Source organism: Moschus berezovskii, chromosome 16, assembly GCF_049115385.1.
Source record: "Moschus berezovskii isolate FMDL1 chromosome 16, NW_MosBer_1.0, whole genome shotgun sequence".
Taxonomy (NCBI): domain Eukaryota; kingdom Metazoa; phylum Chordata; class Mammalia; order Artiodactyla; family Moschidae; genus Moschus; species Moschus berezovskii.
The window spans coordinates 46,852,120-46,870,573 of NC_142475.1; the positions used below are offsets into that span (position 1 = coordinate 46,852,120).

The 18,454-nt window shown below is 40.8% G+C and overlaps 1 protein-coding gene across 7 annotated transcripts in view; it reads left to right on the top strand.

Moving 5' to 3' along the window:
- Positions 1-18,454, top strand: part of EYA1 (EYA transcriptional coactivator and phosphatase 1) — a 381,182-nt gene that overhangs the window by 64,386 nt on the left and 298,342 nt on the right. The gene's annotated exons all lie outside the window — the stretch shown is intronic.

The window sequence follows — 18,454 nt, forward strand, 5'->3', positions numbered from 1 at the left end:
TCAGTTCAGTCACTCAGTCATGTCCTACTCTTTGCGACCCCATGGACTGTAGCACACCGGGCTTCCCTGTCCATCACCAACTCCTGGAGCTTGCTCAAACTCATATCCATTGAGTTAGTGATGCCATCCAACCATCTCATCCTCTGGCATCCCCTTCTCCTCCCTTTTTCAATCTTTCCCAGAATCAGGGTCTCTTGCAGTGAGTCAGTTCTTAGTATTAGGTGGCCAAAGTATTGGAGCTTCAGCTTCAGTCCTTCCAATGAACACCCAGGACTGATTTCCTTTAGGATGGACTGGTTGGATCTCCTTCCAGTCCAAGGGACTCTCAAGAGTCTTCTCCAACACTTCAGTTCAAAAGCATCAATTCTTTAGCTCTCAGCTTTCCTTGTGGTCCAACTGTGACTACTAGAAAAACCATAGCTTTGACTAGACGGACCTTTGTCAGTAAAATAATGTCTCTGCTTCTTAATATGCTGTCTAGTTTGGTCATAGCTTTTCTTCCAAGGAGCAAGCATCTTTTAATTTCATGGCTGAAGTCACCATCTGCAGTGAGTTTGGAGCCCAACAAAGTAAAGTCTGTCACTGTTTCCATTGTTTCCCCATCTATTTGCCATGAAGTGATGGGGCTGGATGCCATGATCTTCATTTTCTGAATGCTGAGTTGTAAGCCAGCTTTTTCACTCTCCTCTTTCACTTTCATCAAGAGGGTCTTTTGTTTATCTTTGCTTTCTGCCATAAATTGGTGTCCTCTGCGTATCTGAGGTTATTGATATTTCTCCCAGCAATCTTTATTCCAGATTGTGCTTCATCCAGTCCAGCATTTTGCATGATAAGTTGAGTAAGTAGGGTGACAATATACAGCCTTGACGTACTCCTTTCTCAATTTGGAACCAGGTGACTATTTAAAACTGTCACCCAAATCAAGATTTAGAATAGTTGCAATAGCTCAGAAAGTCTTTCATGCTCCTGCCCTGTCACTGTTCTGACTTCTATAAACATTGATAAGTGGTGGCTCTCAGTGAGCTTCATGTAAATTCATATGGAATCTACTCTTTTGATTCTTGCTCAATATAGTGTCTGAGATTCATCCCTTTTCTTAATATATAGAAAAGTTGTCCCATATATTGTTGTTCTATATATGTTCTTAATATATAGAAAAGTTGTTCAGTTTTTTTTTCTTTTCTATGAGGTATTCTTTTGTATGAATACATCGCAATTCTTTTATCCTTAATGCCATTGATGTATATTTGGATTGTTTCTTTTTTCAAATAATGAATAAAGCTCCTCTGGAAATTCCTATGCATGTCTTTTGCTGAACATATGCACTCATTTCTTTCAGGACTGAAATTGCTGGCCAAAGGGAAGATTCATGATTAGATTTAGCTGATACTAATAAACAGTACTAAGCTGATACTATTAAACTATATGTACATTTCCACCAGTAGTGTTGGAGCTTTCCAATTTTTCTATATCTTCACTAACGCTTAGTGTTGTTAATCATTAAAAAGTTTAGCAGTTCTAATGATTGTGTAGTATTATCTCATTGTGGTTTTAATTTGTATTTCCTTGGTGAGTTGAATACCTTTTATTATGCCTATTGGTTATTTGGTTAGTGTCTTTTGCCTAATTTTTTTTTAATTGGATATTTTGTCTCTTTCTTAATCACTTGTAGGAATCTATATATTCTTAATGCGAGTCCTTTCTTGGTTAAATGCATTGCAGGTACCTTCTTCCAGTCTGTGTCTAGCCTCTGTACTGTCTTACTATTTTTAGAACCAAAAGATCCTTGAGCTTTTGGAGGACTTGAGCAGAAAAGAGAGGGTTTCAAATACTATTCTCTGGTGAGAGCCTCTGGCACAGTATAATGCTATGGTAACATGCGTAAATCACAGGTACAGGTAGAAAATAGAACAGGAAGAATAAGGTAGTAATTGTATGGTAGATAAGTACAGGAAAAGCAAAGAGGAACTGAAGAGCCTCTTGATGAAAGTGAAAGAGGAAAGTGAAAAAGCTGGCTTAAAACTCAGCATTCAAAAAACGAAGATCATGGCATCCAGCCTCATCACTTTTTGGCAAATAGATGGGGAAGCAATGGAAACAGTGACAGATTTTGTTTTGTTGGGCTCCAAACTCACTGCAGATAGTGACTTCAGCCTTGAAATTAAAAGACGCTTGCTCCTTGGAAGAAAAGCTATGACCAAACTAGACAGCATATTAAGAAGCAGAGACATTACTTTGCTGACAAAGGTCCGTCTAGTCAAAGCTATGGTTTTTCTAGTAGTCATAGTTGGACCATAAGGAGAGCTGAAAGCTGAAGAATTGATGCTTTTGAACTGAAGTGTTGGAGAAGACTCTTGAGAGTCCCTTGGACTGGAAGGAGATTCAACCAGTCAATCCTAAAGGAAATCAGTCCTGAATATTCACTGGAAGGACTGAAGCTGAAGCTCCAATACTTTGGCCACCTGATGCGAAGAGCCAGTTTATTAGAAAAGACCCTGGTGCTGGGAAAGATCAAATGCAAAAATAGGAGGCAGCAGGAGATGAGATGGTTAAATACCATCACCAGCTCAATGGACATGAATTTGAGCAAATTCCAGGAGATAGTAAAGGACAGAGGAGCCTTGTGTGCTGCAGTCCATGGGGTCGCAGAGAGTCGGACACGACTGAAGGACTAACACTTTCACTTTTACTTTTCACACTGAATTTAGAAAATGGCAAGTCAGTTGACATAGTTGGTATCTCTAATACCCAATCTTTCACCCTTTCCCCAGCATGGCTTCGAGACAACCCCTTTGAGGGAGAGTTTGGGTCTGCAGGATGTGCTTACCCAGAATCCCACCCTTGCATTCTTTGGAGACTGAAAGAGAAAGAGCAGCAGGCCTTCAGATCTGACACCGAGAGTCTGGCCTGGGCTGGGGTCTCCAGGATGCGACCCAGGTAGCCTGGGGTAGAGGGGATATCAGGGAGGATGCTGAGCGAGAGATGCTCTGCACTTGGCCAATATCTTGCCCGGTCCTGTCGGGTCTGGGGCTACCTCTCTCGAGAGGAGTCTTGACACGGCAAGCAGAGAAAGTACCCCACAGATTCTTCTCAGATGTTTTCCTCAGGGGAGAAAAACGGAAGCTTCATGAACTAAAGACCATAGTAGGAACATGAGGGAAAGAGAATGATTCCTCCTACGACCTTAGCTTCTTCTGTGTACACCCCAGCATTGTTGAGTAGATTGGAGGCACCAGCCCAAGTGATAATGCCTCTCCGTCTAAGGTTGCACTGTCAGGAGGGAACACACTGGGTGTGCATAATGCTTTTTCCACTGTTAGAATTCTGACTGTCTTCACCATTATAAAGGGGATTTCTCCAAATTAGCATCGTGTCTCATTACCAGGTCTAACAGTCTGAAGTCTTAACCACAGCAGGCGTTCAGTCTCACTGTGATGGTTCTGCCCCACCCTCAAACCACAAAACCTGATACGGCAGTGATTACCCACAAACCAAAATGCCAATAAAACATGGTTTCTGAGATCTTAATCTTTGGGGAAAGGCGGGAATTTAACAGGTCTCTTAAAAAGTTGGCAAGAGCTATGGTCTCTTCTTTCAATTAAAAGTACATCCAATAGAATTCTCTGCATTGTTCCAGGAGACCCGTAAAAGCCCTAACCTCAAACATTGGAGCCCTTAGGATGCCAGGGACCTCGGTGAAAACCCCCTGTAATTGGATTAAGAGAGTAACTCTGCAGATTTTAATTTAAAACTCAATATACTTTTAAAATACAATAAAAAAGAAAACAAAATCCATAATTCATTCATCCAGAGCTGATTAAGAACTTGGGATGGTAGCTTTCAAACTAGTCAGTTCTTTGTTTTTAAATTACTTTGCTCTTCTGTTCATTTGTACTTTTATTCTTATCTTGTTTAAAAGTTTTTACTTGACTTAGAACCATAAGAAAAAACAGTGGTGAAATTCTTAGCCTGTGATTTTTCTCCATTCCCAAGTTCTTTCTGTCAGTGTCATGTCACCCACAACTTGTAGGATGAATTCATTATTTGTATTTAATAGATTTATTTTTGCCAATCTAAATGGAAAATTTTGAAATATGAAAATAAAGTTTTTATTCGTTACAGATAGATGAAAAGTAACAAGTTTTTCTCAGTATGAAATATCTGATCATTTAAATATTTACATGAATCTTTCATTGAAGTAAATCATCTTGACACTTCATGTAACATTGCTAAGTTTGAATTTGAAAAGCTATACTTTATTCACAGCAATGAATATACAAACTTTAATATATACCAACAAGCTGGGCTTCCCAGCTGGCTCAGTGGTAAAGAATTCTCCTGCCAATGCAGGAGACACGGGAGACTTCAATTCGATCCCTGAGTCCGGAAGATGCCCTGGAAATGGCAACCCACTTTAGTATTCTTGCCTGGGAAATCCCATGGACAGAGGAATGTGATGGGCTACAGTCCATGGGCTCAGAAAGAGTCAGACACGACTTATTTACTGAACTATAATGAGCAGTTTGGATTGAAATGGGTGACAGTCAGATCATCCCCAGATTTTCATCCTTGGAGTCAAGTACCATTGATGAACGACCATATGACCATGAGGCTATTTAGAGGGCTTAGCACACACAGCTGAAGGATGCTGAAATGTGTGCAGAGCTTTGAATATTGCTTGTTGTTGTTTATTTTAGTCACTAAGTCATGTCTGCCTCTTTTGTGACCCCATGGACTGTAGCCTTCTAGGCTCTTCTGTCCATGGGATTCTCCAGGCAAGAATACTGGAGTGGGCTTCTATTTCCTTTTCCAGGGGATCTTCCCGACCCAGGGATTGAACCCGAATCTCCTGCTTTGCAGGTGAATTCTTTACCATTGAGCCACCTGGGTAGCTCTGCATACTGCTTACATGTGGCTTATGAAGAATTCACAGGCGTGATTCCCAACCCAGCCCCTCTTCCCTACTCTCCAGTTCCCTGGCACAGGTCAGGGTGGAGCCAAGGCCTGTGTTCTCAGCCATAAATGGAAAGGAAGGATGTGGTAAAATGGCAGTCCTCAGGGTTGGCAATGTGGGCAGCAGAGTGATCCCCAACGGAGGCTTTCTAAGAAGTCTGCAATCAGGTGACAATGGAGAATAAGTACTTGCTACTGAACGCTGAGAACCGTGGCTCTTGAAAGGGTCTTCTTTGTAGACAAGCAAACTAGACTGTCATATGGTTACTTGAGAGAAGCTCTGGTGCTCCAGAAGACAAGGCACCACAGTCAGGGGCTTTCTCTCTGTTAGGTGGCGCTAGCAGTAAAGAACCTGCCTGCCAATGCAGGCAGATGTAAAAGACACAGGTTCGATCCCTGGGCTGGGATGATCCCCTGGAGAAGGGAATGGCAATTCACTCCAGTATTCTTGCCTGGAGAATCCCATGGACAGAAGATCCTGGTGGGCTATGATCCATGGGGTCACAAAGAGTCAGACACAACATAAGCGACTTAGCACGTACACACAAGCAGCCCAGTAGAATGCTGAGGGCTGCCTTTGAATGATACATCACAGTTCCCTGCTACAGATCCATGGCCTTGCTTCAGAGTCCTAGGAATCTATGCCGTGACTCCTCTGCTGATGCTAGCCATACATTCCGTGTAGCATCTTTTCCCATTACAGATATCACTAGTACTTGACCTGCAAGGTCATTTGGCCCATTTGGCAGGGCCACTGGCATCACCCTCTGTTTGCAAAGCACCCTGGTAATGTTTCGAGTCACTTAACAAGTGAGTGGAAGCAGGATCTCTTTGTGTAGAATATGTTGCCCCCCAAATCTGCTGAGGACTGAGAGGGTTTGTATTTCCTCCTTGGTGGTAGGAGGAATGTAATTTGTCCCACCTCTGGAAGAGGATTTCCCTGTGTTATCAGCTGACTACATTATTTCCAAAATGAAAGTGTAGACCCAGGGACAGGGACAGGGAAGTTGTGATACCCATGTGCCCATCATCCTAACCCACAGCAGATGAATGATTCCCCAAGAGAGTTCAACCTCTATGCCTGGGCATGGTTGGTACCTAGATCAGGAGTCCCCTCATTCTAAGTATCAAGCTGGAAGTCACTTATAACTTTAACAAAACGAAGCCATTACAGCCAATGCGTTGACACATGAGCTCCTCATGACCACCCTTTGTGATAGAAAATACAAGTTATGGGACACTTAGCCTGGAACTTTACAGTTAAGGCACTTTACCTAATATGCACTTTCCCTTTCATTGACTAATTTGGTGCTTATTTTCCTGTCTTTTGTTCTTTTGCAGAGCACACCTGGGCACAACTGATTCTTGTAATTTTCTGAATGCAGCATGCTGTCTCTGTTGTTGGTCTTTTTCCTCAGGATGTGGCTGTTCTGAAATAGAAAGCTCTTTTCACATCTTCATCTCTTAAAACTCTTGAGACAGAAATCAGTCCTCTCCCTTTGCCCAATGGGAATGGGTGGCTTTGGCTAATCAGATCATGTAGAACTGGATAACTTCCTGAATTACCGTCCTAGACCAGTAGGGGTCAACCAGTTGACCAAAGTGTGTGTGTGTGTGTGTGTGTGTGTGTGTGTGTGTGTGTGTCCTACATTTCATACAGAAATTGCCTATGATAGACTTCATGGAAGTCCCAGAAATATGGGACTTGTAGAGCAGACGCCCTTCTCTCTTTTGCTAAACTTTATCCCATGACAGAAGAAAACCGTCCACCCTCTCATTCTGCTCCTTTTTCACCCTTTGTTCCCCACTCCTGATCTAGTATCTCAGACTTTCTGAGCCAAACTCGTTTTCTCAGCTTGAAGGAGAAATGGGAAGCAATCTTTCTGGTGTGTCTGGAGGTCAGTGTAAGAACACAATGAAGGAAAAGCTCTTGTTAACTTAGCATTTGAGCCCATTTTTATGCATTACATCACTGCTTTCAATACTTGTCTTCTATCCTATATGTTTGCATACCCAGGAAAACACACAAACACATACACACACCACTGGCGCTACTGGGGATATGGTCATATTCTTCCCACATCCTGCTGGTTTTCCCTAGCTTCCCCAGAGGCCACATAAAAAGTCTTCTTGTATATTCTAAATATTTGCTGAAGACTAAAGGGGAAGGAATGTGAGTGAATTTTGCATATTGACAAAACTGCGTTTCTTTTTTGAAAAGCCGAAGTATATTTATGTTTCTTGAGAATTCAAAAAAGCTCAGCTTCTTTTTTATTCCTTCTCTGTTGTTGTCAATCTGATTGTGATTGGGTCCAGTAACCCTTCTCATCCTTCACCACTGGCCCCCTCCCCAATTTCACCAACCCCTTCCCACCCCGCCCAACAAACCACACAAACTTAAATGAACACTGAAATTTTAAGCAGGAAGAGATAGGGCTTGAGTGACATGAAGTAAGGCTTGAGTGAGAAAATGATATTTGAATAAAGTCTTGAAGAAGTGAGAGAGTAAGCTTTGTAGCTAGTCTATATTTGAGGGAGGACATTCCAGGTTTAAGGAATAGCTTGGGAAAAAGCCCTGAGCTAGGACTTTTTTATTAAGAATAAATGAGAAGAGTAGTGGGGGCCAAGTACTGTGGGAATAACCTACCCCATTACAAAGAATTTGACTTTTACCCTGAGCAAAATGGGAACCACTGGTGAGTGTTGAGCAGAGGAATGTCCTGATGTGGTTTACAGCTTCAAAGAAGCAGGTGACTTGTTAGGGGGTGTAATCACAATGGGAGTATGGATTTTTTTTTTTATATATAGCTTTATAACCATCTCTAAGAAGGGATAAAATATTTTCAGCACCTCCTCTGTACCCCCTTTTCCAGTTGACTTCCATCCACAAAGCTAATGACTACTTTGACAAACAGATTTGTTTTCCTGTTTTTGAAACTACGTAGATATAAATCAATAGTGTAGTCTCTTTTGTGTCTAGTGTCTATTGTTCCATAGTTTTATCCAGTTATTGGATATGTGAGGATTTCATTCTTTTTCATTGTTGGCTAGTAGTCCTTCATATAAATATGCTACAATGTATTCATTCTCTTATCGATGGATATTTCACTGTTAACAATTTTTGGCTTTGATGAGTGAAGTTGCTATGAACATGCTTGTGGATATCATTTGGTGATCAACTGCATTCATTTTTCTTGAGTATGAACCTATAAGTGTAATTACTGAGTGATAGGTTATGCATATGTACAGGTATATGGTACAGTTTTCCAGTGTAGCTGAACCAATTTAAATTCCTACCAGCAAGGTATTAATATGTTGTTGTTGTTGTTCAGTCATTAAGTTGTGTCTGACCCCATGGACTGCAACATGCCAGGCTTTCCTGTCCTTCACGTCTCCTGGAATCTCTCAAACTCATGTCCATTGATTCGGTGATGCCACTGAACCATCTCATTCTCTGTCGCCCCCTTCTCCTGCCGTCAGTCTTTCCCAGCATCAGGGTCTTTTCTGATGCGTCAGCTCTTCACATCAGGTGGCCAAAGTATTGGAGCTTCAGCTTTAGCATCAGTCCTTCCAATGAGTATTCAGGGTTGATTTCCTTTAGGATTAACTGGTTTGATCTCCTTGTAGTCCAAGGGACTCTCAAGAGTCTTCTCCAGCACCACAATTTGAAAGCATCAATTCTTTGGTGCTCACCCTTCTTTATAGTCCAACTCTCACATCCATACATGACTACTGGAAAAACCATAGCTTTGACTATAGGGACCTTTGTTGGCAAAGTGATGTCTCTGCTTTTTAGTATGCTGACTAGGTTTGTCATAGGCAAATATTATTGATTATTTAATAATTAATAATAAAATAAATATTAATATGGGTATTAATAGTATTAATATGAGTACTCCATAACCCCACATCCACAGCAACACTTGAGATTATTAGTCCTTCAGTTTTAACTTTCCTGGTAGATAACTTTAACTTTCTTGAGTAAGTTATTATGGTTTAATTTGCATTTTCCTGATTAATAATGATGTTGGGCACCTTTTGATGTACATATTGGTCATTTGGATTGCCTTTTTATGAGTATCTATTCCTTTGCCCACTTTTTAGACTGAATTGTCAATCGTTTTTTGTTATTGATTTGTAGGAATTCTCTATGAATTCTGGCCAAAAGTCCTTTGTTAGATATATGTCTTGTGAATACCTTTTCCTACTGTCACTTGCCTGTTTGCTTTTTAAATGATATTTTGATAATTAGAAGCTCTGAATTTTTAATGAAGTCTGTTTTACTAATATTTTCTTTTATTGATGCTTTCTATGCCCTGATAAAGAAAGTATGGTCTTGCCTTAATTTTCTAAACAGGAAAGTTATAGAAATGAAAGCAACTTTTTGGTTTAATCATTTTTCAGGCCTGAAGCTAAACCACTCACTAAAATATCTTGTCTGTTTTCTCTTCCCTCTCCACTTGCTCCCCGTCTTGTTTCCCTCCCTCCTCCTCTCCACCTCCCTCCTTCCCTTCCCCCCTTCCCTCTTTGCCTTCTTAATTGTCCTCCTTCTTCACCTCTTCTTCTTTATTTCTTCCTTCTCCTTCTCCTTTTTTCTCCATCAGAAGATAAATTCCTAGCTTCAGTTTTCCATATTGCATCTGTTGATCCTGCTGATTATTTCCAAGCTATGCAGAGGCCTGTCCCGCTGAATTACAGGAAAAATGGGCAACAGATTGATCCACTTGCTGTACAATTGTATCCCCTTGCTTATACAAGCTCATCATGTAAAGGGAATGAGTTCGCTATTCATAGACTGAATGTAGACACCATAAGGCAAGGACAGTATCATTTTGTTCCTTATATCATCCAGCATCTTGCATATTTCCAGCACATAGTAGGCACTCGGAAAATATTTTTGGTAGGATTAGTGAAATGATTCTGGGAAAAAAAATCAAGAAATAGGTTCTTGTATTCAATATAACAAGGGCTTCCCAGGTGCCACTAGTGGTAAAGAATCTGCCTACAGCGCAGGAGGTGGAGGAGACGCTGTTTTGACCCCTGGGTCAGGAAGATCCCCTAGAGGAGGAAATGGCAACCCACTCCAGTATTCTTGCTGGAATAATTCCATGGACAGAGGAACCTTGCAGGCTACAATCCATGGGGTCACAAACAGCTGGACACAACTGAGCGCACACACATTTAATATAACAACTTAGAAGCTATCATCATTTCCAGTACAGTATGGGAGATGGTGTAAATGCTTTTCTGGTCATTCAGTGACTTTCATCTTAAAACTGATGACAGTCTTGGCTAGTACTTGCTTCCTCTTTTTCTTAACAAAAAATACTATTCATTCAAATGCAAATATATATTGTGTATATTTGCTGCCTCATTTGCTCTTGAAAGTTCATTCATCAGAAAAAGAAATCTAATATTCTGGCCCATTAAGAAAAGCCATTTTTACTCAAAGAAATTTCATCAGACCTTTTAATAGTTAATATACACATGGAGGCAAAGTCTTTGAGTTTGTATTGGGTAGCTATACATGACAAATACTTGCTTTAGAATATTCTAAACAGGTTGATATTTTGCTTAAAGATCTGCTTAAAACTGAAGCTTAAATTACCCTTCTACTGATTTTTTTGGTGACCCAAGTATAATGTTTCAATTCCTTAGTGCTAAATCCATTGACATACATTATTTTGCACCCCACAGGACTGGGAAATTAAGCTCTGGTTTGAAAACAAGAAAGGCATTCATGGGATTTTTACTTTTTGGTTGAAGTTGCCTGCTTTCTTTTTTTCACTTTGGAAGGTAAATAAATTGCTCAGAGGCTAATCTTAATCTCTCAGTTTTACAGACAAATCAGTGGGATTTAGTTGAAATGGTTCAAGACAGTGCACATATACAATTGATTTAGCTGGTGACAAGAATAGAGAATAGCATCTACTTTCAGCCAAGTTACTGCTTTTGTTCTGTTTTATTAAGGCAAACAAAGGTGCCTTATTCTGTCCCATTTTGTGTCTGATAATCTCATGTCATATACAGATAATCTCCATTTACATTTTTCACACATTTTAAATGAACGTTTTAATAATGAAGTCTTACCTATTGATTAGAACTGTGGTGATTAAATAGCCTTAGGTTTTTTAGTCTGTGAATGTATGAGATTAGACAGGAATTACAAACAAAGTCAAGGAAACTTTAACAATACCTTATGGATAAAACTTTACTTAAGAATAAAGCACTAGAGATTTTTTTCGTTTCTTTCTTGATTTTTTTGGTAGTGAAAGAAATAAGAGCAAGAGGAGGAAATGAAAATTTTAAGTGACTGCATGTCTTGCTTGAAATACAAGGAATTATAAAGAATCAGAGATGATTTGGGGTGGCGGGGGCGGGGGAGAATAAAAACAACTCTCTTCCAATTCATTGTTTCCAGTCTCTTTAGCACTGTTTGTGGAAGACACAGACCATTACATAATAAACATTTTACATAGAAATCATTTTTGTCTGCCCACATAGCTCACTGACAGGTATTAATGGGAGGTGCAGAAATGGGAAGCACAGTTGAGTGGTGTTCAGGTATCTGGGGAAATGCTATCCACTGTTGAGTGATAGAGTGTCTTCATTTTCATATCTCAGAGGCTGGGTGTGTTTGCTGGTGCCATGGGATTGCAGCTATGATTTCAGGTGTGGGAACATAGCGTCCCCGAAGAGCCAGTCCAAGGGGACTTTCTTGTAAAGAAAGTGTTCTGAAGGTATTGTAATTGATTACTTCTGTTTATTTCACAAATATTTATGAAGCACGTGCTCCTGTAGGTGCTGGAGAGACAGCAGTGAGCAATCCAGACCCAGAATAATCCCTACCCTCGTGGAGATTACAGTAGGAGGTAGGGCAGTACCATAAATATAATAAATAAGTTTGACCATGTGTGAAATGGAACATAAAAAAAGAAATTTGAGTAGGGTAAAGGGAGTAGGTGGAGAAGGAAATGGCAACCCACTCCAGTGTTCTTGCCTGGAGAATCCCAGGGACGGGGGAGCCTGGTGGGCTGCCGTCTATGGGGTCACACAGAGTCGGACACGACTGAAGTGACTTGGCAGCAAAGGGAATAGGAAATGATGGGGCAAGTGTGTTGTTATTTTAAATAAGATGTAGTAGGTGGGTCTCATCAAGAAGGTATAAATGAAGCAAAATCTTGAAGGAATTAAAGATTATGAGAAAATCAGGGGAAATCTTTCAAGGTAGGTAAGACAGCTAGTGATAGTAAAGGAATGAGGAAGCATGCTTGGTGAGCTGGAGCATTAGCAAGGAGACGACTGATTGCCATGGCAGAGAGTTAGAGAAACTGGTGAGACCAGATGCCAGAAGGGTGAAAGGAATGGCTGATGTGGGTAGTGGCCCCTTATCATTGGGAGCCTCATAGGTCATTGTAAGGACTTTGGCTTTTCTCAGAAAAATAAGGAGTCATTACAAGGTTGTAAGCTGAGGATCCTGTCAATTTTCATTTTGCTTGATACCCACAGAAGAATGTTATGCAAAAATAACCATTCTCTTGTATCCCCACAGTACCTGGTGCATGGCCATGCTTAGTAAATATTTGTCAAATGGATGAATGAAAATAGCGACCCACCCGTTCACAGGTTTTTGATCAATCTGATGATAAAGTGCCTTATTGTGGGATGGTTGTGTTTTCTCTGCCCAGGATGCTATAACGAATTAAACTTTCCATGGAAGGCCTTGCATGCCTCCTCTCACCATCCCTGGGAGCCTGCTTAGGGTTTGGCAACTGTTTCCCGGAGGTCAGAACATAATAACTAGAGAAGGATTTTTAGAGCACTCCTGCCTGTATATGACTGGTGTCTGTGGCATGCAGGCAGTACTTCTCTTGCTAGCTCCTTCTTTGACTTGAGTGGCTGTTCAGAGGAAGAGGTCTTTAAAATAAGACCTTAATTTTTATGAAGCCCTGTTCATTCACGTCGTCATTTTCAGGGTAGCCATGGGTTTTCCAGGGGCAGAATTTTCTTAAAGTGACTGTTGTAGAAAGTATGAACATACCAAGCTCCTGTGTTACTAAATTCAAGTTTGCTGCACAACTGGCCAGTAAATAGACAGATGAGTTGTTGGGACAAGGAATAGTGGCTTTATTCTGAAAGCCAAAAGATGAAGAAGATGGTAGACTAGTGTTCCAGAGAACCATCTTACCTAAGTTAGAATTTAGGCTTCTTGTGGTATTGGAGAAGACTCTTGAGAGTCCCTTGGACTGCAAGGAGATCCAACCAGTCCATCCTAAAGGAGGTCAGTCCTGGGTGTTCACTGGAAGGACTGATGCTAAAGCTGAAACTCCAGTACTTTGGCCACCTCATGCGACGAGTTGACTCACTGGAAAAGACTCTGATGCTGGGAGGGATTGGGGGCAGGAGGAGAAAGGGAAGACAAAGAATGAGATGGCTGGATGGCATCACCGACTCAATGGACATGAGTTTGAGTGAACTCCGGGAGTTGGTGATGGCCAGGGAGGCCTGGCATGCTGTGATTCATGGGGTCGCAAAGAGTCGGACACGACTGAGCAACTGAACTGAACTGAACACTAAAAGGGGAGGGATGATGCTCAGTTGTTGCAAACGTCTTGGTTCTGGAATCTTTTGTCCTTACAACTGTCTACATAGGTCAGGCCACAATAGTCTTGTAAATCTCCAACAAGACAAATGTTACTCTCTATTCTGCAACTTTTTGTCTCTATATGATGGACAAGTGTTATACCTTTAAGGATCAGAGTATTGAGAATGAACATCATGTATATTTCGAGCTATCGGCAACATTCTTAACTTGTAACAAAAGCAACAGAATATGCAATGGTTAAACTAAAAGAAACAGATTCAATATGGAGTCAGATTTCTTTTTCCCTAGTACACTTGCTGTTTCCCACCTCTTTGTTTGTATAGATGACTCTGCTGGACAGTCACTGTGCTATTTCTATATAGTATCAGTGATGTATTTATACCAAATAATGTCTTTGGATACCTCTATAAAGTTGGAGGTGGCTCTTTTTCTTCTCTTTCCTCATCTCAGTAGGCTTTCACATATTCTTAAAAATAATTGTTGCTGACCTTTATTCCCTGATGTTAAACTTATTGTGTTATAATTTACAGAGTGAGATGTACAAACCCTTTTTCCCCACAATTTTGACTATATTAAAGTATACAGTTCAGTCTTTTATGTATATTCACAGTGTGTGAATCCATCACCACTATCTGATAATAAAATACTTCCATCACTCCAAAAAGGGAACTGCATAACAATTAGTTCAGTTCAGTCGCTCAGTCGTGTCCAACTCTTTGCGACCCCATGAATCCCAGCACGCCAGGCCTCCCTGTCCATCACCAGTTAACAGAGTTCACTCAAACTCATGTCCATCGAGTTGGTGATGCCATCCAGCCATCTCAATCTCTGTCGTCCCCTTCTCCGCCCACCGCTAATCCTTCCCAGCATCAGTCTTTTCCAGTGAGTCAACTCGTCGCATGAGGTGGCCAAAGTATTGGAGTTTCAGCTTTAGCATCAGTCCTTCCAATGAACACCCAGGATTGATCTCCTTTAGAATGGACTGGTTTGATCTCCTTGCAGTCCAAGGGGCTCTCAAGAGTCTTCTCCAGCACCACAGTTCAAAAGCATCAATTCTTTGGTGATCAGCTTTCTTCACAGTCCAACTCTCACATCCATACATGACCACTGGAAAAACTATAGCCTTGACTAGATGGACCTTTGTTGGCAAAGTAATGTCTCTGCTTTTTAATATTCTAACTGCTGCTGCTGGTGCTAAGTCACCTCAGTCGTGTCCGACTCTATGTGACCCCATAGACGGAAGCCCACCAGGCTCCCCCATCCCTGGGATTCTCCAGGCAAGAACACTGGAGTGGGTTGCCATTTCCTTCTCCAATGTGTGAAAGTGAAAAGTGAAAGTGAAGTCGCTCAGTCATGTCCAACCCTTAGCGACCCCACGGACTGCAGCCTACCAGGTTCCTCCATCCATGGGATTTTCTAGGCAAGAGTACTGGAGTGGCTTGCCATTGCCTTCTCCGAATATACTATCTAGGTTGGTTGTAACTTTCCTTCCAAGGAGTAAGCGTCTTTTAATTTCATGGCTGCAATCAGCATCCACAGTGATTTTGAGCCCAAAAAAATAAAGTCTGACACTGTTTCCACTGTTTCCCCATCTATTTCCCATGAAGTGTTGGGACCAGATGCCTTGATCTTTGTTTTCTGAATGTTGAGCTTCAAGCCAGCCTTTTCACTCTCCTCTTTCACTTTCATCAAGAGGCTTTTGAGTTCCTCTTCACTTTCTGCCATAAGGGTGGTGTCATCTGCATATCTGAGGTTATTGATATTTCTCCCAGCAATCTTGATTCCAGCCTGTGCTTCTTCCAGGCCAGTGTTCCTCATGATGTACTCTGCATGTAAGTTAAATAAGCAGGGTGACAATATGCAACCTTTACGTACTCCTTTTCCTATTTGGAACCAGTCTGTTGTTCCATGTCCAGTTCTGACTGTTGCTTCCTGACCTGCATACAGGTTTCTCAAGAGGCAGGTCAGGTGGTCTGGTATTCCCATCTTTCAGAATGTTCCACAGTTTATTGTGATCCACACAGTCAAAGGCTTTGGCATAGTCAATGAAGCAGAAATAGATGTTTTTCTGGAACTCTCTTGCTTTCTCCATGATCCAGCGGATGTTGGCAATTTGATCTCTGGTTCCTCTGCCTTTTCTAAAACCTGCTTGAACATCTGGAAGTTCACGGTTCACATATTGCTGAAGCCTGGCTTGGAGAATTTTGAGCATGACTTTACTAGCGTGTGAGATGAGTGCAATTGTGCGGTAGTTTGAGCATTCTTTGGCATTGCCTTTCTTTGGGATTGGAATGAAGACTGACCTTTTCCAGTCCTGTGGCCACTGCTGAGTTTTCCAAATTTGCTGGCATATTGAGTGCAGCACTTTCACAGCATCATCTTTCAGGATTTGAAATAGCTCAATTGGAATTCCATCACCTCCACTAGCTTTGTTCGTAGTGATGCTCTCTAAGGCCCACTTGACTTCACATTCCAAGATGTCTGGCTCCAGGTGAGTGATCATGCCATCGTGATTATCTTGGTTGTGAAGATCTTTTTTGTACAGTTCTTCTGTGTATTCTTGCCACCTCTTCTTAATATCTGCTTCTGTTAGGTCCATACCATTTCTGTCCTTTATCGAGCCCAGCTTTGCATGAAATGTTCCCTTGGAATCTCTAATTTTCTTGAAGAGATCTCTTGTTTTTCCTATTCTATTGTTTTCCTCTATGCCTTTGCATTGATCGCTGAGGAAGTCTTTCTTATCTCTCCTTGCTATTCTTTGGAACTCTGCATTCAGATGCTTATATCTTTCCTTTTCTCCTTTGCTTTTCGCTTCTCTTCTTTTCACAGCTATTTGTAAGGCCTCCTCAGACAGCCATTTTGCTTTTTTGCATTTCTTTCCCATGGGGATGGTCTTGGTCCCTGTCTCCTGTACAATGTCACGAACCTCCATCCAGAGTTCATCAGGCACTCTATCTATCAGATCTAGTCCCTTAAATCTATTTCTCGCTTCCACTGTATAATCATAAGGGATTTGATTTAGGTCATATCTGAATGGTCTAGTGGTTTTCCCTACTTTCTTCAATTTAAGTCTGAATTTGGCAATAAGGAGTTAATGATCTGAGCCACAGTCAGCTCCTGGTCTTGATTTTGCTAACTGTATAGAGCTTCTCCATCTTTGGCTGCAAAGAATGTAATCAGTCTGATTTTGGTGTTGACCATCTGGTGATATCCATGTGTAGAGTCTTCTCTTGTGTTGTTGGAAGAGGGTGTTTGCTATGACCAGTGCGTTCTCTTGGCAAAACTCTATTAGCCTTTGCCCTGCTTCATTCCATGCTCCAAGGCCAAATTTGCCTGTTACTCCTGGTGTTTCTTGACTTCCTACTTTTGCATTCCAGTCCCCTATAATGAAAAGGACATCTTTTTTGGGTGTTAGTTCTAAAAGTTCTTGTATGTCTTCATAGAACCGTTCAACTTTGGCTTCTTCAGCATTACTGCTTGGGGCATAGGCTTGGATTACTGTAATATTGAATGGTTTGCCTTGGAAATGAACAGAAATCATTCTGTCATTTTTAAGATTGCATCTAAGTACTGCATTTCAGACTCTTTTGTTGACCATGATGGCTACTCCATTTCTTCTAAGGGATTCCTGCCCACAGTAATAGATATAATGGTCATCCGAGTTAAATTCACCCATTCCAGTCCATTTTAGTTCACTGATTCCTAGAATGTCGACGTTCACTCTTGCCATCTCCTGTTTGACCACTTCCAATTTGCCCTGATTCATGGACCGAACATTCCAGGTTCCTATGCAATATTGCTCTTACAGCATTGGACCTTGATTCTATCACCAGTCACATCCACAACTGGGTATTTGTTTCACTTTGGCTCCATCCCTTCATTCTTTCTGGAGTTATTTCTCCAGTCATCTCCAGTCACACCCAATTCCTCCCTCCTCCTAACCCCTGGCAACCACTAGTCTACCTTCTGTATCTATGGGTTTGCCTATTCGAGACATTTCATATAGGAATTCATATAGGATTCATATTGGAATCATACAATGTGTGACCTTTTGTGTATGACTTCTTTCATTTTGTGTAATATTGTCAGGGTTTATCTGTGTTGTAGCATGTATTAGTACTTCCCTCCTTTTTGTGGCCTAATAGCACTCCATTATATGGATATATCACCTTTTACTTATTTATTCACCAGTTGATAGATATTTGGGATGTTTCTACTTTTGGCTAATACAAGTAATGCTGTTGTGGCAAAACCAAGGTCACAAAGATTTACCTATGTTTGTTTTTTCCTAAGATTTTTATAATTTTAACTCTTACATTCAGATCTTTGAAGTTTTGGTTATGATAAGTGGTAGGGTTCTAATTTTTTTTTTTTTTTTTTTTTTGCATGTAGATATCCAGTTGCCTCAGCACTGTTTACTGAAAAGATTGCTCTTTCTTCATTGAATAGTTTTGGCACTCTCGCTGAAACTCAGTTGACTATAGATGTGTGATAGTTTTATAGAAAGTTTTAAAATTAGGAGGTGTGCCCTCCAAAATTGTTCTTCTTTTAAGATTATTTTGCCTATTTTGGATCCCTTGAATTTCCATTTTAGGATTTTAGGATCAGCTTGTCCGTTTCTGTAAAGAAGACAGAATTTGCTAGTCTTCTAATTCATGAACATGAAATTTCTTTATATAATTTGTATCTCTTTTTAATTTCTTATGAACAGTGTTATGTAGTTTTCACTATACAAGTTTTGCCCCTTATTAGTTAAATTTATATCTAGATATTTATTCTTTCTTGATGCTATTGTAAATAGAGTTGTTTTCTTTACTCAGCACCAGTCCATGCTGAGGAAAGGCATTGGTTCCATTCAATAAATGACCACTCCTAGGTCTTGCTGCATTTTTGACT